This window comes from Lynx rufus, unplaced genomic scaffold (genome assembly GCF_022079265.1).
Source record: "Lynx rufus isolate CCGP_SWC_20201006 ecotype Redwood Valley unplaced genomic scaffold, mLynRuf1.p SCAF_24, whole genome shotgun sequence".
Taxonomy (NCBI): Eukaryota; Metazoa; Chordata; class Mammalia; order Carnivora; family Felidae; genus Lynx; species Lynx rufus.
In genome coordinates, this window is record NW_025814839.1 from 9,442,960 (window position 1) to 9,460,946 (window position 17,987).

Consider the following 17,987-nt stretch of genomic DNA (forward strand, 5'->3'; position numbering starts at 1 on the left):
AGGGCCTAGTATGCCAGGCACATACTGGGTGTTGGTCCCACATCAAATGGGATGTTGTCCCTGCCCTTAAAGGGCTTAGTTAGAGTCCAGTGGGGGAATAAATATTACACTATAATGATACAAATAACAAAATGGTTATAAATGATTGCTATGATAAAAAAGGGAAAAAAACCAATTAATAGAAGCATATAATTGGGTGACCCAGTCTCTTTTTTCTTGGATATGAAAAAGCATGCTTTTTTAAGGAAAAATAAAAGTAGTCCTTTCAATATGGACGTATGGTAGAGTTGGAAGGAGAAAATATGAAGCTGGCGTTAAGCCAAGGAAAATCACAGTTAACCTTTTAAACAATATTAAGAAATTTGTACTTCATCCTAAGTATACTGGGGGGCCATTGAAGGTTTTAAACAGGAAAAAGGGATTCCCCTGCAGCACTATGCCTGTAATCGTGGAAGGTCATCCTGTCAATCCATGAATGCTGATAATCAAGCATAAAGTCAATATATCAATACTATTGAAAAAGTGACTTAAGTCTAGTTGTCAATCAAGTGACTAATACACAACTAATATTCAAAAAGTGCTACTGCCACCACTGCTTATGTTTGAGAAAAGAAAAGAGAAACAATGAATCATGTCAAAGATATCCCTTTTGAAGACTGCAAAAAAAAAAAGAAGTTATGAGATTGTTTTTTAAGAAAAACAAAAAGATCTACGAACTAAACTTATGAGAAGTAAAATCTTTTCAATCCTCAAAATATATTCTAAACTTTTGAATATTTTGGCATCAGTGTGAATAAAGCTAAGTACTATGGATAATCATTTGGAGGAAACACATAGATCACTATGTCATACTATAGATTAAATTAATTCTCAAAAGAAATGAATATTTAAATATAAAAAAATGAGACCATAAAAACTTCTAAAATAAATTGCAGGTGAATATTTAATTAATAAGCAAGATATCAGAGGCAAAAGTTGTTAACTAAAATCAGTAAGTCTGACTACATAGAATTAATAACTTCTAGAACTTAAAAAATATAATGAATGAACTTCTGCTTCCAGCCAAGATGGAGTAATGGGGACTGGATTTATTATCTGTCACCAGAAACAACTAACATTACAATAAAGAAAACAGATCAAAATTCTTCATATATATAATTTTTAAAAAATGTTTATTTATTTTTGAGAGAGACAGAGAGAGAAAGTACACAAGTGGGGTAGGGGCAGAGAGAGAGAGGGAGACAGAATCCAAAGCAGGCTCCAGGCTCTGAGCTGTCAGCACAGAGCCCAACGGGGGGGTTCAAACTCACAAACAGAACTGTGAGATCATGACCTGAGCTGAAATTGGATGCCCAACCAACTGAGCCACCCAGGTGCCCCCAAATTCTTGACAGATATAGATGCAAAAACTTGTAACAAAATTACAGCAAATAAAATTCAATAACATATAAAATGGATAATATATCACGAGTAGGTGGGATTCATCCCAGAAATGCAAAGTTGGTTTAACACTCAAAAATCAATGTAATTCACCAAATCAACAATCTGAAAAAAATGCAAAATGATCATCTCTATAGATGCAGAAAAATCATTTGACAAAATCCAATATTCAAACCTGATAAAAACTCTGAGCCAACCTGGAATAAAAGGTAATATCCCCAGCCTGATAAAAGAAATCTATGAAATATTTATAGGTAATATCAAAGACCAAATGATTTCCTCCTAAGATCAGGAATAAGGCAAGGAAGTCTGCTCTCAAGACTTGTCTGCAATATTGTGCTGGATGGCATATAAGTGTAATAAGGCAAGAAAAAAGAAATTGAAAAAGCATCAAGATTGGAAAGGAAGACGTTAGACTTTTACTGACAAATAACGTGATCACCTATGTAGAAAATTCAATGCAATCTACAAAAAGCTACTAGAATTAATAAGTGATTTTATCAAAGTGGCAGAATACAAGATCAATGTTTAAAACTCAGTTTTACTTTTATATATGAATGGAAATCAAATCTTTAAAACATCACAATAGCATCAAAAATATGAATCCATAGGGATAAATCTGACAAAGAATATGCAAGATCTATACATTGAAAATTACAAAATAAAGGTGATAGAAATTAAAGACTGAAAAGAGAAGTAACTGTGATTATAGGTCAGAAGAATCAATATTAATTGTTCTTTAGAAAAAGAAATTGAGAGGTTGATTCTAAAATGCATATGAAAATGCTAAAGAACATAAAATAAGCAAAACAACTTTGAAAAAGGACGACAAATTTGGAGGGCTGACATAATCTAATTGCAAGATTTATCATAAGGCTATGGTTATCAAGGCAGGGTGATACTGTTATATATAGACAAACAAATCAGTGTAACAAAACAAAGTCTGGAAGAGACCCTCACATTTGTGAACAAATGATTTTGGACAAAGGTGTGAAGGTAACTCAGTGAAGAAAGTCTTCGATGAATGGTGCTGGAAAAACTGTATAAACATATACAAAGAAAGGGATCTTTTTTGATCCATGCCTACACATCACAAAAATTAACTCCAAACGGATTATAAAACTAAATGTAAAACATACAGTTAAAAATACCCTTGAAGAAAACATAAGAAAAATCTTTCTGATGTTGGGTCAGCCAAAGATTTCTTAGACATATAAAAAAAGCATAATCCATAAAAGAAGTAATTGATAAATTAGGCTTCATCAAGATTAAAAACATACTTTTTTGAAAGACCTCTGTTCAGAGAATGAAAAGCCAAGCCACAGATTGGAAGAAATTTTTGCAAAATATGTCTCATAATGGAATTGTATCCAGAAACTATGAAGAATCCTCAAAACTCAATAAAAAGAAAGTAAACAACCCAATTTTTTAAATGGGAAAAAGATTAGAGGCGCCTGGGTGGCTCAGTCAGTTAAGTGTCTGACTCTTGGTTTCAGCTGAGGTCACGATCTCACAGCTTCGTGGGTTTGAGCCCTGTGTTAGGCTCTGCACTGGCAGTGTGGAGCCTGTGTAGGATTCTCTTTCTCTCACCCTCTCTCTCTGCCCCTCTCCCACTTGTGCTGTCTCTGCCTCTCTCACAATAAATAAAAAAACTTAAAATTTTTTTTCATGGGAAAAAGATTAAAATAGACACTTCACCAAGGAAGATATATGGATGGCAACTAAACAAAACAAAAGATGCTTAATATCACTATTCATTAGGGAGATACAAATTAAAACCTGAGGTTCTACTACATGCCTATTAGAATGGCTAACATGAAAAAGAATGGGCATACCAGGTGTTGGCAAGGGTGTCAAATACCTTTTTCACATACTGCTTGAGAGAATGTAAAAATGATAGAGTTTGGAAAAGTTTGGCAGCTTCTTAAAAAGCTAAACCTATATCTACCATATGATGTAGCCATTCCACTCCTCGGTATTTACCCAAGAAAAATGAAAGCATATGACCATACAAAACCAGGTACACAAATGTTCATGGCAGCTTTATTTTTAATAGCCCCCAAATGCCCATCAACAAAGGAACAGATAAACAGTTTGTGGTACATGCAGATAATAGAATGCATCACAGTGAGAAAATGAACTCCTGGCACATGCTACAATGTGAATGAAACTCAAAATAATTACATTGAGTGAAAAGAAGACAGACCCCCACCCCCCCGCCAAAAAGGAGTACATACTTTATGATTTCATGTCTATAAAATTCTGGAAAATGCAAACTAATCTAAAGTAACAGAAAGCACATCAGTGGTTTCTTGGGGATAGGGTTGAATGAGAAGATGTAGGATGGAGGGATTAAAAAGGGGTATTAAGAAGCTTTTGGGAATGGTGGATAGATTTACTATCTTCACAGATACATATTTTGGTAAAAGATATTATATTCATTAAATATGTTCAGATTATTGTATGTCACTTATACATCAGTAAGGTTGTTTCAGAATGATTCAATAAACAAAACTGAAAGGCAAACAAAGTAGAAATAATTCTTGCAAAATATATGCTGGTTAAAAGTTATTCTTAATATCAGACAGGTGACTATATAAATTGATGAAAGATATTGAAGATGATGCAAAAAAGTGGAAAGACATTCCATATTAATGAAATGGAAGAACCATATTATTAAAATACCCACACTACTCAAAGAAATCTATACATTTAATGCAATCCCTATCAAAATACCAACAACATTTTTCACAGAACTAGAACAAATAATACTAAAATTTGTATGGGACCAAAAAAGACCCCAAATAGCCAAAGCAATCTTGAGAAAGAAGAACAAAGCTGGAGTTATCACAATCTCAGATTTCAAGATACACTGCAAAGCTGTAGTAATCAAAACAGAATTGTACTGACACAAAAAAAGACAAGATCAATAAAACAGGAGAAAGCGCCCAGGAATAAACCCACGCTTACATAGCCAATTAATCTACTACAAAGGAGGCAACATTATACAATGGGAAAAAGACAGTCTCTTCAACAAATGGTGCTGGGAAAACTGGACAGCTACATGCAAAAGAATGAAACTATACCACTTTCTTACACCATACACAGAAATAAAATCAAAATGGATTAAAGACCTAAATGTGAGGCCCCAAACTATTAAACTCCTAGAAGAAAACATACAGGCAATACTTCCTTTGACATTGGCCATAAAAACATTTTTCTAGATAGGTCTTCTCAGGCAAGAGAAAAAAAAAAAAAAAGCAAAATTAAACTATTGGGACTACACCAAAATAAAAAGCTTTTGTACAGAGAAGGAAACCATCAACAAAATGACAAGGCAGTCTATTGAATGGGTAAAGATATTTGTGAATGATACATCTGATAAGGAGTTAATATCCAAAATATATAAAGAACTTATAGGACTCAACACCCATAAAACTCAAATAGCCCAAGTAAAAAATGAGCAGAGAACCTGAAAAGACATTTTTCCAAAGAAGATATCCAGATGGCCAACAGATACATGAAAAGATGCTCAATATCTCTCATCACCAGGGAAATGCAAATCAAAACCACAATGAAATATCACCTTATACCTGTCAGAATGGCTAAAATCAAAACACAAGAAATAACAAGTATTGGTGAGGATGTGGATAAAAAGAAACACTCATGCACTGTTGGTGGGAATGCAAATTGGGGCAGTCACTGTGGAAAACAGTATAGAGATTCCTCAAGAAACTGAAACAGAATAACTATATGCTCCAGTAATGTCATTACTGGGTATTTACCCACTGAAAATAAAAAACTAATTCAATAAAATATATGCACGCCTATGTTTATTGAACCATTACCTACAATAGTCAAGATAACGGAAGCAACTAAAGTGTCCATAGATGAATGGATAAAGATGTGATGTGTACACACACACACACACACACACACACACACACACACAGGAATGTTACTCAGCTGTAAAAGTAAGAATGAGATCTTGCCATTCACAACAACATGGATGGACCTAGTGGGTATAACGAAAAATGAAATAAGGCAGAGAAAGACAAATACCATACAATTTCACTCATATGTGGAATTTAAGAAACAAATGAACAAAGGAAAAAAGAGACAAACGAACAAAACGTTCTTAAATACAAAGAACAAACTGGTGGTTGTTGCTATAGGGGAGATGGGTGAGTGGAGGGGTTAAATAGATAAACACGGAATTAAGAGCACACTTATCTTGATGCATACTTAGTAATGTGTTGAATCTTTATATTGTACATACCTGAAACTAATATAACACTGTATGTTAATTATACTTCAATGAAAACATATATATAAGTAAGCACAAACATATATGTACATCCACCCACATAGTCAAAGGACACAGATAGAAAATTTAAAAAATAATTAGCAGTGACTACTAATGATATGAAATATAGTTTCACTAGTAATCAAAGAAGCAAAAACTAAAATAATAAGACAACTAATTTCATCTACTAAACTGACAAAGTAATAGAGAAAAGATACAGTTTTGGGTGAGGGTATAAGGAAACAGTCATTTTTACACATTGCCAGAAGAACAGAATGGGTACATTCTTGGACCAAGTAATATCCTTCTAGGAACTTATATAAGGCAATGTCCTTTTTGTTTTGTTTTAGCAAAAGAGGCAGGATGTAAGCAGGTAGAGGGATTTCCAAGTTTCGATTTCTGTACAGGCTTGTTTTATCTGAAGTGGGTGTAGGGATTTCAGGTAATTTTAAATTTTCTTCTTTCTGCTTATCTGTATTTTCTAAATTTTCTGCAAAGCCTATTACTTCTGTAATTAGAGTAAAAGTGATATGAAAAATCTTATGTTACTTCAAAGTCTAATCATAAACCTCTACAACAAAAAAAGCAGTATATATTTCCAGAAGATAATTTGATAATGGGAACCAAGAAAATTTAGGTAAGCATACTTCTTTCAAACAAATATTTCTCCAAATTGTAAGCTATAACTGAGAATGATGAAAATCTGTAAAAAAAAAAAAAAGAATTTGAAAGTAAAAAAATTTTATTCCAATTCAATATTTTTACTTTCCCATTTTTGTTAAAAATATAATAAATATTAACTATAGAAAAACCAGAAGACATAATCTCTTCCCGTTTTATAGAAGAAAGCTGTATCACGGATCTATGGATAATACCTTTTTGTGAATGGCACAAAATATACCGTATTGCTCAGATTCATCTTAGCAGCAAACCCTTTGTCCTCTTTTAAAACTTCAGTCTTTTGCATTTATGATGCACCTATGGAAAAAGAAGAATAAAACACATAATTGTAGAAGCAAAATTAAAGAGGCAACAATTGATCATATGGTAGTTTTAAGTATTTGCAAATGTAATATTATGAAGTTAAAACTTTTATCTTCATCTGTTTGTGATTATAAATGCAAAAGTAAGATTTTTCACATCAAAGGCTTAGGCTACACTTTCACAAGCAATCCCAGGGAAATAAAAGTGTCCTTAGATTTCAGAATCTATATTGAGACTTCCATTAGTTTGAGTCCAGGGAAACTCAATAGAGGCTACCAGTAGACAGGACTAATCTGACAGCATGTGGTGATGCTACTGATTGTCAGTAAGGCTTATATTCTAAATTGCTTTTTCAGTAGCCATGATGATTTACATTGACTCATCTATCTTCCCGTTCTTTGGCTCTCCTATAGCCGATCTTCTGCATTTGGGGGGTAATGATTATTCTTTATTTTCTATTAAAAAAGTACATGCCCAATGTAGAAAATCTGGGAAAAATATACTATTATGAAGAAAAGCCCATAATCCTACCCAGGACAAAGTCCATTAACAATTTGGCATACTTTTCTCCATGCTTATGTTTATTTCTTCATGCTCATATTTATTTTATTATATATAGCTGAGACCATTTATACATATAATTCCATAGTCTATCTTTTATTTATTTATTTATTTATTTATTTATTTTTAATGTTTATTTTTGAGAGAGAGACAGACACACAGAGTACAAGCAGGGGAGGGGCAGAGAGAGAGAGGGGGACACAGAATCCGAAGTAGGGTCCAGGCTCTGAGCTGTCAGCACAGAGCTCAATGTGGGGCTCAAACTCACGGAGAATGAGATCATGACTTGAGCCAAAGTTGGATGTGTAACCAACTGAGCCACCCAGGCGCCCCCAACAGTCTACCTCTTTTATCTAATTCTGCATTATAAACATTTTGCCATTTTGTCACTGTTCAGAAAGATCACTTTAATGACTGCTCAGTGTGTATCTCATTATTCATTCACAACTCTTCTCCGCAATTGGAAGCCAAGACTGTATTCAACTCTTTGTTGAACTATTAAATATTACTGTTTTGAAGATCTTTGAGCGTATTATTCATCTATATTTTAGGGCTTTCTTTGGAATGGGTTCCTAGAACTAGAGTTATTTGGTCAAAGAATGTAACAATTTAAAACATATAACATGTATAATGAAATAATTTTTAGGTAAGCGGACTGGCTTTGGAGATGAAGGCCTTATAGAGGGGAAAAAAATAGGAAAAAAGGTATTGACCTCCATTTTCACATTTTTCCTGTTCAGGATATCCCAATCTCCTCTCATGTCTATATTTACAAACTAAACTTTCTCATTATTTTTATTATTCCCTCTGATTCTATGGCTGTGGAATGTTTTAGGTTAAGTGGTAGGTAAAACTTGCCTGAGTTCTGTATCACATTTTACCTAACCATCAAACCAATCAAACACTGCCATGTCTGCATACCTACCTGCTGATATAGCCTGACTATAGCTTCAATAAGCTAAAATATTCATTAAGTTATTAAATGAACACCAGTTGCAAGATTTCATTCTTTTTAATTTTTTAAATATTTTATTTTTTTGAGACAGATCATGAGCGGGGGGGGGGGGGGGGAGGGGCAGAGAGAGAAGGAGACACAGAATCCGAAGCAGGTTCCAGGCTCCGAGCTGTCAGCACAGAGCCTGATGCGGGGCTCGGGCTCGAACTCACGGACTGTGAGACATGACCTGAGCTGAAGTCAGACGCTTAACCGACTGAGCCACCCAGGCACCCCACCAGTTGCAAGATTTCTAAGTAAGTAATTTAAGGCATTTACTAACATCCTCATGTCCTAATTTCAGATGCAGGAGGAACTGTTCACTGGCATTTGGACATGCAATCGACACACATGGTTAGTATTTTTTTTTCCTCTAAATACTCCTTCATTCTTAGTTTTCTCAAAATGTGTTCTTTATCTTCAGTTGCATAGCTCTATAAATATAATAAACTCTATGACTTCTAGAAATGAAACTTTCTTGTTTTTTTTTTCCCCCTACTGGAAGACTGCATACGCTGTTGAGCCTGAAAACTATACTCAAGTTTGTCCATTACACCTAAGGGATGTTTCTCAGCTTTCTTCCATTTCACAAGCTCCCTTCTTTATAAATATCCCTTGAATTCCATAAAACTGTCTTGTTTTTCCAGATTATTCCTCCTATAGTTTCTCTTCTTTTCTCTGATCTCTAAATGAATGTTGCTCCAAGTATTCGCCCGAAGCTCCTGTGTGTGACTGCAAGCTGCTATCCTAATTTCTGTGCATTCAATGGGTCCCAGTAACTCTATGGCATCAGACTGTGCCGACCTCCTTTCCCAGCCCCACGCCCATATTTTCAAGCATGTTTTTGGTTTCTCCCCTCACATACACTTCAGGTTAACTTTGACCCTTCCCTATTCCCTGTCTCAGTTAATTTATAATTCTGCTTCAAATATTTCTTTTAATCTGTTCTTCACTTTCCATTTCTGTTATCTCTTTCCTCTGCCTCTTCTTGGTGAGATTCTATTCTATCTTTTCTGGAATTCATCTTAAAAACATTATTATCATAATCATCTTCCTGAAGCAAAGTTCAGATAATATCACATCTCTGCTCAAAATCTTTCAATGTCTCCCTACGGCCTACAGTATAAAGAATAACTTTACCTAACTAAGATTCAAAGCTGGCCTCATTTTGTAGCAATGTGGATGGAACTGGAGAGTGTTATGCTAAGTGAAATAAGTCATACAGAGAAAGACAGATACCATATGTTTTCACTCTTATGTGGATACTGAGAATCTTAACAGAAGACCATGGGGGAGGGGGAGGGAAAAAAAAAGGTGGAGATAGAGGGAGCCAAACCATAAGAGACTCTTAAAAACTGAGAATAAACTGAGGATTGATGGGGGGTGGGAGGGAGGGGAGGATGGGTGATGGGCATTGAGGAGGGCACCTGTTGGGATGAGCACTGGGTGTTGTATGGAAACCAATTTGACAATAAATTCCATATTAATTAAAAAACAAAAACAAAAGAAAACAAAACAAAGCTGGCCTCAAACCACTTTTTTAACCAAAATTCTTCAACTCCATAATCAGGAAATAATGAATTACTATTCAGTTACATTTTCACACCTTTGTCTTTGCTTATGCTATTCCCTCTAACTAGAATATCCAAACTCCAAAACCACTTTCACAGGCCAGCTGAACATCACCCCTGGTATAAGACCTACTATTTTCTCCCTTTGCTTCGGTTTTAAATATATATATATATTTATATATATATATTATTTATATATAAAAATATATAAATATATATATTTTTTACATATTTTATACATATAAATTTTTACATATAAATTAAATTACATATAAATTATACATATAAATATTTAAATATACATATAATAAGTATATATAGAGAGTGTATATATATGTGTGTATGTATATGTGTGTATATATATATATATATATATATATATACACATATATATATATATACACACATATACTCTAACTGGATGGCAAGTGCTTCTTCAGAGGTGGATACATGTCTAAATCTGTTTTGATTAATCATTGTATCCCATGACATCTTTTTAAAAAGTGGGTTTTTTTAAAGATATAATTCACATAAAGATATGCAATTCAACCATTTAAAGTGTACAATGTTGTTGTTGTTTTTTAGCACATTCACAGGTATGTGCAATCATCACCATGGTCAATTTTAGAATACTTTCATCACCACATAAAGAAGTCCCATATCCATTAGCTATTACCCTCCCACCCTTCCATTCCTGAGCAACCACTAGTCTACTTTCAGTCTCTATAGATTTCCCTGTTCTGGACATTTCCTTTGAATCATCTTTTGTGACTGACTTCTTTCACTTGGCATGCTGTTTTGAAGGTTTATCCATGTTGTAGCATGAATCAGTATTTAATTTCTTTTATTGCTGAATAAAACTCCATTATATAAATATACCACATTTTGTTTATCCACTTATAAGCGGATGGACATTTCAGGTTGTTTCTACATTTTGGCTACTATGAATAATGCTGTTATAATCACTTGCGTACAATTTTTTGTGTGGACATACATTTTCATTTGTCCCGATTATATACCTAAGGGTCGAATTGCTGGGCCCTGTGACATCTTTACAGAGCAAGTACTCTACAAAAATCTGATATCTCTTTCCCTTTCCCATCCCAATCTTACTCTAAAAATGATCTTTAAATTCATCCTTCCCTCCAAACATGAACAAGGACATTTTTCCTTCCAAGAGGATGGCATTTTAAGAATTAACTGAAGATGAAATGCTAGGCATGGAATTATCGTCTCCCTCTTCCTTGACCTCTTGCAACCTCAGGTACTGCATTTATAGTGAGAACTGAGAACTGTGCCAAGAATGCAGTATTTCTGGTCTTAGGCCCTTGGGCCAACAGAACCATCCAGCTTGCTGAGAGTAGATGATTTCATCAGAGATGCGCAACTGAAATGATTTTCTTCACTCTTTAAGAAATGGAAATCTTTCAACAATGGCAATCAAATAAATTATTTTTCTACAGACACCCTAACTTAATGTAAGTAAGAACACTTGATAGAGAGTAGAAATAGAATTATTTTTCAGAAGTTCCCTTTTCCCAGAAACTTTCAAGAAAGATAATTCTCGGAAGGTCTTAGTTGACTTTCAACATTGTAATCACACTACATGAACAATAAACCTGAAACCAACTAGTTTGAACAACAACAACAACAACAAACTACGATATTTCAGCATTAGGGAGTAAGAATCAGAATGTTTCATTTTGGAAAGATTTTAAAGATCAGACCCTTCAACTTTTTTTTTTTTTTTAAACTAAATCTCAGACAAGTGTCAAATCACACCTATGCAGTAGTGTGACCCAGAATTAAAACCCAGGTCTTCTGATTCCCCATTCCAGAAAACTTCCTTCTAAATCAAGCTGCCCAAGGCAGACTTCAAAACACCAAAAAGTTTTCCGATTTTGCTATATAGTGGAGGGTAATTAAACATAAAATTGGACTTCTGTGTTATTATTTCTCCAAAAGACCTCATAACACTTGAGTATGCAGTGGTGGATTTAGTTCTTATATAGACTGAAGCGTAAACAAATTTAGGGATCTATTTAAGAAAACATTTTACAAAACAGGGGTGCACGGATGGCTCAGTCAGTTAAGCATTAGACTCTTGATCTCAGCTCAGGTCTTGATCTCAGGGTTGTGAGTTCAAGCCTCGCATTGGGCTCCACACTGGGCATGAAGCCTACTTTTGAAAAAAAAAAAAAAAAGAAAAGAAGAAAAAGAAAAAAACATTTTACGAAATTCCCATACAGAAATAGATATTAGGGCCTTAGAAGGGGCTGGTGCATACGAGGGGCCCTGAAACTTAAGCCTCACTATAAATTAGCCTGTGTAAATTCTTTAAAAAAAAAAAAAAGTTCATTTATTTGAGAGAGTGCGAGCATATGAGTGGGTGGGAGGGGGGATACGTGGCAGAGAGAGAGGGAGAGAGAATCCCAAGCAGGCTTCATGCTGTCAGCACAGAGCCCAACACGAGGCTCGACCTCACTAGCCATGATATCATAACCTGAGCCAAAACCAAGAGTTGGACGCTTAACTGACTGAGGTGGTTTACAAAGGTGGCACCCAGACACCCCAGCCAGCCTGTGTAAAATCCTATTATTTTCATTCATTAGCTTGCTCCCAGAGGGAGACAGAGGCAGGTAAAATCTTCATTTTACAGCAGTGAAAAATGAAGTACAATTAGGTGATGGGATGTTTTCAAAGTCAAGACTAGACCAGTTTTTCTCCCTTTTTTATACTACAACTATCTTTATAGACTTGAAGAAAATTGTTTTTAAAGAAAGAAACAGAAAACTGTTTTGGTTAGTTGCTGCTACTGTCTGCCACTAATATTTACTTGTTATTCTGAAGTAAGAAACCTTTTTTATGATACTTTTACTTTGAAAATAAAACTAGATGCTAGTTGCTTTTTATGCCATTGTGATCATATATCATAACTGGAAAGGGACTTTAAAGTCATCTAATTTCTACTTAGCAAATAATGCAGAAGTGGCTGGAGTTTATTATCATAACAATGATAAATTTTAGTCTACTCTTGGGTCAAATGATATTAAATATTGTAAAGAAGCCTCTTCCAAGTCACCCTTTAAGAGCTTATGTGTGCTAAAAAGTAATTATATCAATTATTTTGGTTTCTTAATATATATTATTTTCTCCTTCTGTAAAAAAAGATGTTTAGATTGAGAGAGGAAAGGAGAAGCTCCTTTGGATTTCTTAAATTTATTGAAATTATTGTTCTGATACTTTGATACAAGGCTGGAAACTTGAAATCAAGGATGCATCAATTTGGGGGAAAATGGTACTTAACAGGAGTCAAGACCAGTACAAAAATGGTGCTGATATGTCTCCACAAATCCCAAACTATTCTAAATTTTTTTTAATGTTTATTTATTTTTGACAGAAAAGAGACAGAATGCGAGTGGGTTAGGGGCAGAGAGAGAGGGAGACACAGAAGCAGAAGCAGGCTCCAGGCTCTGAGCTGTCAGCACAGAGCCCGACGTGGGGCTCGAACTCACGAGCTGTGAGATCATGACCTGAGCCGAAGTCGGACACTCAACCGACTGAGCCACCCAGGCGCCCCCCAAACTATTCTAAAAGATTTGACTAGGCTTGAAGTTTTCACTTTGCCCTATATCTTAACCATATGTATGGCTTTACATCATTGTAATGCATAATGATAATTTACTCTTTCAAAGAGTTTCTTAAACTTGATGGATATTCAAGTCCTTTAAAAAAGTTCTTACAGATCTCTAACATCTTCTTAGTTTTAGTCATCCACTTCATTTATTTATTCATCGATTCATTCATTCAGTGAATATTTATTAAGGACCTAACACATGTCCTGTACTGAACAAGGCTTTAGGTTCTTCTCTCTACTCAGAGAGCTTATACTCTAGTGGAGAGAGACACATGAATATTGATACTTCAAGTACTAATAAATATTATAAAGAAAAAATAAAGCCAAGGTCAGTGGTCAGGGTAGATCTCTCAGATAACTTAAAAGCTGACGGAGGCCTAAAGGCTAAAGGAAGTGAAGTAAAAGCCGTAAAGATACGTGGCAAAAAGGGCAATCCAGGCAGAGGGCCTAGCAAGACTGTTTGGTGTATTCCAAGAAAAGTCAGGCTGGTGTGGCTAGAACAGAGTGAGCCATGGGGAGTGTGACAGGGGAGGAGACAAGGTCTTCATAACATAAGACTTTGGATTTTATCAAAGGACCACTCTGACTACTGCATGGAAAACAGATTATATGGGAGTGTGGTTAAAAACAGGGAGCCATGGAAAAATCATTACAAAGTCCAAGCAAGAAATGGTGGTAGTTGGTACCAAGGTGGAGGAGATGGTGGTGGAGATAGTGAGAAGTGGCTTAATTCTGGAATAACTTCTGGAATAGACAATGGGCTTTGGTGCTTTAGCTGAGTAAGAAAGAGGAGAGAAAGAAAGGAAGAGAGACTTGAAAGTTTGTGGCCTGAGCTACTGAAGCTACCTATTTACAAAACTGTAATAAACTTCTTACAGCTTTTGTACAACTTCTAAAACAAGTTTACAAACATTCCACAAATCAAAGTTAACAACACTGATTTAATATAATAAATGTTATTATTTTGTTGATACAGTAGCCCCCCAAACAAATACGGTCTTATGTTTATTCACCATGTGATGGCTTAATTCTCCCACCACTTGTCTCTACCTGTACTCCTGGGGAAAATTCATTTACACAGCTTGACTTTACATCATCTGGTCTTCCCAAGTCAAGAATCCAACATCTATGCATTAATTCCATTTCCATACTTTTCTTATTACTCTGAGACAGAGTAGTACCAGTTGGCACTGGGGCTATGGCAAACACAAACTCACATCCAGAAATAATAGCAAATCATAGAAGTTTGGCAATAAGGTGGCTATCTACATGCTCCACTATGCATTTTTTAAAGGAGATAATCATCAAAATGAAAACATAACAAAAAAAATCTCATAGAGAATTTTTAGAGCTATTTTCAAGTCTTCCAATTCCCAGGAGTCAATGGATCTACTTGAAAACACTTTACAATGGAGTCATATCTTACCCAAGGTGGTTGAGTTCAAAGGTGGACATTTAAGGCCAAAACTGCATATAGTGCAAATTATCCTTGAAAATGCCAGTATACAGTTGGTCTTTGAACAACTCAGGGGTTAGGGGTTCTGACGCCCCGATGCTGCCAAAAATCTGTGTATAGCTTTTGACTGCCCCCAAACTTAACTATTAATAGCCTACTGTTGAGTAGAAGCTTTACTGATAACAAAACAGTTGATTTTGTATATGTACTATATACTGTATTCTTATGATAAAGCTAGAGGAAAGAAAATGTTATTAATCATAAGGAAGTGAAAATACACTTATAGTACTCTACTGTTTTGCTTTTTTATTTACGTAGTTTGAGAGAGAGAGAGAGAGACAGAGAGAGAGAGAGAGACAGAGAGAGAACACACGCATGTGAGGGGCAGAGAGAAGGAGAGACAGAACCCCAAGCAGGTTCCGTGTCATCAGCGCAGAGCCTGATGCAGGGCTTGAACTCATGAACCATGAGATCACGACCTGAGCCAAGATCAAGAGACAGATGCTCAATGAATCGCACCACCCAGGTGCCCCTCTACTGTTTTTATTTAATTAATTAATTAATTATTTTTTAATTTTTTAAATGTTTTTATTTATTTTTGAAGGAGAGACAGACAGAGCATGAGCGGGGGAGGAGCAGAGAGAGAGGGAGACACAGAATTCAAAGCAGGCTCCAGGCTCTAAGCTCTCAGCACAGAGCCCGATGTGGGGCTCGAACCCACAAACTGTGAGATCATGACCTGAGCCGACGCCGGATGGTCAACCGACTGAGCCACCCAGGCGCCCCTCTACTGTTTTTTATTTTAAAAATCTGCAGATAAGTGGAGCCATGCAGTTCAAACGTATGTTGTTCAAGGGCCAACTATATATGGTTTTGTTTATAAAATCCTTTAAATTAATGCTTGTGCACAGGTAAGTGTGGGAGTCATTGAGCTAGTCTAAAGGAGAACAAGAAAAGTTTATAAAAATAAATCTTTAGAAAAAAATTGTTTTCAAATTTTTAAAAAATTTTTGATTTTTAATTTACTTCAATTCCAGTATAGTTAACATACAGTGTTATATTAGTTCCAGTATAAAAATAATTCTTAGGAAGTCTAGTGAAGCCTACGGATACCTTCTCAGAACAATGTTTTAAATGAAAAAAAATTAGCCACTTAGAATTACAAAGGAAACCAGTTATATTGAAATAATCTTATCAAAATATTTTTAAAAATTGTGATTTAGTAATATGTATGCTTCTTTATTAATTCATTTAGTAGGTTGTCTAATAACTGTAATAATTTCAAAAAGCAATATCAACATAAATAATATTTTGAGATTTCTGTAACTGTAATATGTTTTAAAATACCTACTGGTGGCTGATGACGAAGTCCCAGATATTGTTAATACTTGTGTGGTTTGTTGCTAACATTAATAAATTAGAGGTTAGGGGCGCCTGGGGTGGCTCCGTCGGTTAAGCGCCCGACTTCAGCTCAGGTCATGATCTCCGTGGTCCGTGAGTTCAAGCCCCGTGTTGGGCTCTGTTGCTGACAGCTCAGAGCCTGGAGCCTGCTTCAGATTCTGTGTATCTCTCTCTGTGCCCCTCTCCCCACTCACGCCCTGACTCTCTCTCTCTCAAAAACAAATAAGTGTTAAAAAAAAATTAGAGGTTAGTAAAAACAAAACTGAATGTTTTCTAACACATTCCTCAAGCTACAGAAATCTGGGTATTCAAACCATTCTCTCTTCAAAAGAAAACCAGTATAAATGGGTACTGCTGAGGAATTCTAAAGAGTTCATATCTACAGAGTTTAATCCATTCTGTTTCCTATCAAGCTTCCATAACTTCTATTAGTAGAAATTAACAGAATGTTGTGAGTATTAAATAACATATGCTGAGCACATAGTGGATGCAGGAAAAAGATTTGCTAGATGTGAACATAATTCTAACTTGATCACATTTGTATCACATGCATTGTTATTTGAAAAGTTGTGGAGAGGAACCTGGCATTTCCCCCTGCGGTTCCACTAAATAGCCCTCACTCCTATACCTTTTGGCATTAGTAGTCCCATTTCTATAGAATTACTTCATTATGTTTTAGGAGTTGAAATGCATGTATGATGCTACGCCACTAGAAGTCTCTATCAGGGCTTTTGGTTGCAAATGACAGAAACCAACTCTAGTCAACTTAGGCCAGACATTTGTTTATAGGTCTGATATTTTGATTTGTAATAAGATATGTGTGTGTGTGTATATTATATTATATTATATTATATTATATTAGGTCTTCATCTGGCATAGAATCCCTAAAACCCTTAGAATTTCCTAAGTGACAAGAGCAATAAAGGTAGAAAGCCTGTTGTTATTCATAAGAAGCCCCTTTCAACCACACCTGAGTTTCTGTTAATGAAGCGACTTTTGGAAAGCCCCTATGGATGGGAAGTAGTTGTCAGGGCAACCAACCCTGATTAGAAGGTGGGAAATTTTCAGCCACATCTCCTGACCTCAGGGAGGAGGGCGGGGCTGGAGATAAAGAATTCAGTCACCAATGACATAGGATTTAATCAATCATGCTTATGGAATAAGGTCTCCATAAAACTCCCAAAAGGGAGTCTGGAGAGCTGTCAGGTTGGTGAACGCATCCACATCTGGGAGAGTGGCACGCCCCAGTTCCATGGGGACAGAAGTTCCTGCACAGGGGATCCTTCCAGACCTCACCTTATGGGCGTCTTCATCTGGCTATTTGTATCCTTTATAATATTCTTTACAACAAACTAGTAAATATAAGTGGATGTTTCTGTGAGTTCTGTGAGCCAATTGGCCAATTAATTGAACCTGAGGAGGGGGTTGTGGGAAGCTCCAATATGTAGCTGGTCAGTCAGAAGCAGTGGTAACAACTCAGACTTGCAGCAGGCATCTTAAGTGGGGGGAAGGGGGGCAGTCTGGTAGGATTGAGCTCTTGACCTGCGGGATCTGACGCTGTCTCCAGGTAGGCAGTGTCAGAATTGAGTTAATTGTTTGGTGGTTTTGGAAAACACACATCGGAATAGGCTATCTCA

The 17,987-nt window shown here is 35.7% G+C and overlaps 1 protein-coding gene across 3 annotated transcripts in view; it reads right to left on the reverse strand.

The window, feature by feature from the left end:
- TAOK3 (TAO kinase 3) overlaps window positions 1-17,987 on the reverse strand; it is a 179,873-nt gene that overhangs the window by 89,724 nt on the left and 72,162 nt on the right. For all 3 annotated transcript variants that reach the window (XM_047088041.1, XM_047088042.1, XM_047088040.1), the window contains exon 2: window positions 6,622-6,724. The gene's annotated coding sequence lies outside the window, so the exon portion shown is untranslated. The remainder of the gene's footprint in view (window positions 1-6,621; window positions 6,725-17,987) is intronic.